This window comes from Triticum aestivum, chromosome 4B, assembly GCF_018294505.1.
Source record: "Triticum aestivum cultivar Chinese Spring chromosome 4B, IWGSC CS RefSeq v2.1, whole genome shotgun sequence".
NCBI classification, from domain to species: Eukaryota; Viridiplantae; Streptophyta; class Magnoliopsida; order Poales; family Poaceae; genus Triticum; species Triticum aestivum.
This window is the reverse complement of record NC_057804.1, coordinates 482,332,712-482,337,111: the sequence shown is the minus strand read 5'-3', so window position 1 is coordinate 482,337,111 and position 4,400 is coordinate 482,332,712.

Below are 4,400 nucleotides of genomic sequence, written 5' to 3'. Positions count from 1 at the left end.
TCTAAGAAATTGATACTTGACATTAGAAAAGCTTTAGCAAACGAACTACACGATCTTGTGCTACGCTTAGGATTGGGTCTTGTCCATCACATCATTCTCCTAATGATGTGATCCCGTTATCAATGACATCCAATGTCCATAGTCAGGAAACCATGACTATTTGTTGATCAACGAGCTAGTCAACTAGAGGATCACTAGAGACATGTTGTGGTCTATGTATTCACACATGTATCACTGTCTCCGGTTAATACAATTATAGCATGAACAATAGACAATTATCATGAACCAGGAAATATAATAATAATCATTTTATTATTGACTCTAGGGCATATTTCCAACAGACTTGCGGTCCACCCGATCACCAGCATAGTCAGAGTCTTAATATCCAATGAGATCAAAGGAAGAGCCCTTGGGATACCATAATCCAAGTGTTGGTGTGTGAGCTAGATATCGAAGAATATGCTTCACAGCCTTATGGTGTGATTCCTTTGGTGTAGCTTGAAATCGGGCAACCATGCAAACACTAAGCATAATATTGTTGGAAATATGCCCTAGAGGCAATAATAAAATGATTATTATTATATTTCCTTGTTCATGATAATTGTCTATTGTTCTGCTATAATTGTATTAACCAGAGACGGTGATACATGTGTGAATACATAGACCACAACATGTCCCTAGTGAGCCTCTAATTGACTAGCTTGTTGATCAATAGGTAGTCATGGTTTCCTGACTATGGACATTGGATGTCATTGATAACGGGATCACATCATTAGGAGAATGATGTGATGGACAAGACCCAATCCTAAGCATAGCACAAGATCGTGTAGTTCGTTTGCTAAAGCTTTTCTAATGTCAAGTTTCAGTTTCTTAGACCATGAGATTGTGTAACTCCCAGATGCCGTAGCAGTGCTTTGGGTGTACCAAATGTCACAACATAACTGGGTGACTATAAAGGTACACTACATGTATCTTCGAAAGTGTCTGTTGGGTTGACACAAATCGAGACTGGGATTTGTCACTCCGTATGATGGAGAGGTATCTCTGGGCCCACTCGATAATGCATCATCATAATGAGCTCAATGTGACCAAGTGGTTGGTCACGAGATCATGCATTACGTAACGAGTAAAGTGACTTGCCGATAACGAGATTGAAGAGGTATTGGGATACCGACGATCGATTCTCGGGTAAGTAACGTACCGTTTGACAAAGGGAATTGTATACGGGATTACTTGAATCCTCGACATCATGGTTCATCCGATGAGATCATCGTGGAACATGTGGGATCCAACATGGGTATCCAGATCCCGCTATTGGTTATTGGCCGGAGAGCTGTCTCGGTCATGTCTACGTGATTCCCAAACCTGTAGGGTCTACACACTTAAGGTTTGGTGACGCTAGGGTTATTAGGAAGACTTGTATGTGATTACCGAATGTTGTTTGGAGTCCCAGATGAGATCCCAGATGTCACGAGGAGTTCCGGAATAGTTCGGAGGTGAAGATTTATATATGGGAAGTTGTAATACGGTCACCGGAAAGTTTTGGGGTCATACCGGTATTGTACCGGGGCCACCGGAAGGGTTCCGGGGGTCCACCGGGAGGGGCCACCTTCCCCAGAGGGCCTCATGGGTTGTAAACGGAAGGTAACCAGCCCCTGGTGGGCTGGGCACAGCCCCCCTCCCCTTGGGCCCTTGCGCCTAGGGTTGGGGGGAGACCTTAAGGGGGGCGCCCCCCTTGCTTGGGGGGCAAGTCCCCCCTTGCCCCCCCCCCCTCTGGATCTCATCTAGAGGGGCCCGGCCCCCTTCCTCCTCCCCATATAAATAGAGGGGCGAGGGGAGGGCTGCACACACACCTCCAAGGCGCAGCCCCTCCCCTCCGTAGCACCTCTCCTCCTCCACAGATGCTTGGCGAAGCCCTGCCGGAGTACTGCCTCTCCATCACCACCACGCCGTCGTGCTGCTGCTGGAGCTCTCTTCCTCAACCTCTCCCTCCTCCTTGCTCGATCAAGGTACAAGATACGTCTCTGCTCCGTATGTGTGTTGAACGCGGAGGTGCCGTCCATTCGGCGCTAGGATCTTCGTGATTTGGATCACGACGAGTACGACTCCATCAACCCCGTTCTCTTGAACGCTTCCGCTCGCGATCTACAAGGGTATGTAGATGCACTCCTATCTCTCTCATTGCTAGATGACTCCATAGATTGATCTTGGTGATGCGTAGAAATTTTTTATTTTCTGCAACGATCTCTAACAGTGGCATCATGAGCCAGGTTTATGCGTAGTTTCTATGCATGAGTAGAACACAATTTTGTTGTGGGCGTAGATTTTGTCAATTTACTTGCCACTACTAGTCTTATCTTGTTTCGGCGGCATCATGGGATGAAGCGGCCCAGACCGATTTTACATGTACACTTATGTGAGACAGGTTCCACCGACTAACATGCACTAGTTGCATAAGGTGGCTAGCGGGTGTCTATCTCTCCCACTTTAGTCGGATCAGATTCGATGAAAAGGGTCCTTATGAAGGGTAAATAGAAATTGTCATATCACGTTGTGGTTTTGGCGTAGGTAAGAAACGTTCATGCTAGAACCCTATAGAAGCCACGTAAAAACTTGCAACAACAATTAGAGGACGTCTAACTTGTTTTTGCAGCATATGCCTTGTGATGTGATATGGCCCAAAAGGATGTGATGAATGAAATATATGTGATGTATGAGATTGATCATGTTTTTGTAATAGAAATCACGACTTGCATGTCGATGAGTATGACAATCGGCAGGAGCCATAGGAGTTGTCTTTATTTATTGTATGGCCTGCGTGTCACTGAATAACGCCATGTAATTACTTTACTTCTTTGCTAAACCGTTAGCCATAGTAGTAGAAGTAATAGTTGGCGAACAACTTCATGGAGACACGATGATGGAGATCATGATGATGGAGATCATGGTGTCATGCCGGTGACGAAGATGATCATGGCGCCCCGAAGATGGAGATCAGAGGAGCAATATGATATTGGCCATATCATATCACTATTTGATTGCATGTGATGTTTATCATGTTTTTGCATCTTATTTGCTGAGAACGACAGTAGTAAATAAGATGATTCCTCAAAACAATTTCAAGAAAGTGTTCCCCCTAACTATGTGCCGTTGCGAAAGTTCGTTGTTTCGAAGCACCACGTGATGATCGGGTGTGATAGATCCTAACGTTCACATACAACGGGTGTAAGACAGATCTACACATGCAAAACACTTAGGTTGACTTGACGAGCCTGGCTTGTAAAGACATGGCCTCGGAACACAAGAGACCGAAAGGTCGAACATGAGTCCTATAGAAGATACGATCAACATGGAGATGTTCATCGATGATGACTAGTCCGTCTCACGTGATGATCGGACACGGTCTAGTTGACTCGGATCATGTATCACTTAGATGACTAGAGGGATGTCTAATCTGAGTGGGAGTTCATTAAATAATTTGATTAGATGAACTCAATTATCATGAACTTAGTCTAAAACTTTTGCAATATGTCTTGTAGATCAAATGGCCCACGCTAATGTTGCCCTCAACTTCAATGCGTTCCTAGAGAAAACCAAGCTGAAAGAAGATGGCGGCAACTATACAGACTGGGTCCGGAACTTGAGGATCATCCTCATAGCTGCCAAAAGAGCATATGTCCTGGATGCGCCGCTAGGTGAAGCACCCGTTTTCCCAGCAACTCAAGACGTCATGAACTCCTGGCAGTCGCGTAGTAATGACTACTCCCTGGTTCAGTGCGGCATGCTTTATAGCTTAGAACCGGGGCTTCAAAAGCGTTTTGAGCATCAAGGAGCATATGAGATGTTCCAAGAGATTAAAATGGTTTTCCAAGCTCATGCCCAGGTCGAGAGATATGAAGTCTCCGACAAGTTCTACAGTTGTAAGTTGGAGGAGGATAGTTATGTCAGCGAGCACATACTCAAAATGTCTGGGTTGCACAACCGCTTGTCTCAGCTGGGAGTTAACCTCCCGGATGACGCGATCATTGACAGAATCCTTCAGTCGCTCCCACCTAGCTACAAGAACTTTGTGATGAACTACAATATGCAGGGGATGGTGAAAACTATTCATAAGGTATTTTCAATGCTGAACTCAGCGAAGGTAGAAATCAAAAAGGATCATCAAGTGTTGATGGTCAATAAAACCACTAGTTTCAAGAAAGGCAAGGGTAAAAAGAACTTCAAGAAGGACGGCAAGGGAGTTGCCGCGCCCGGTAAGCCAGTTGCTGGGAAGAAGCCAAAGCATGGACCCAAACCTAAGACTGAGTGCTTTTATTGCAAGGGAAGCGGAACTTCCCCAAGTACTTAGCGGACAAGAAGGCCGGCAACACTAAAGGTATATGTGATATACATGTAATTGA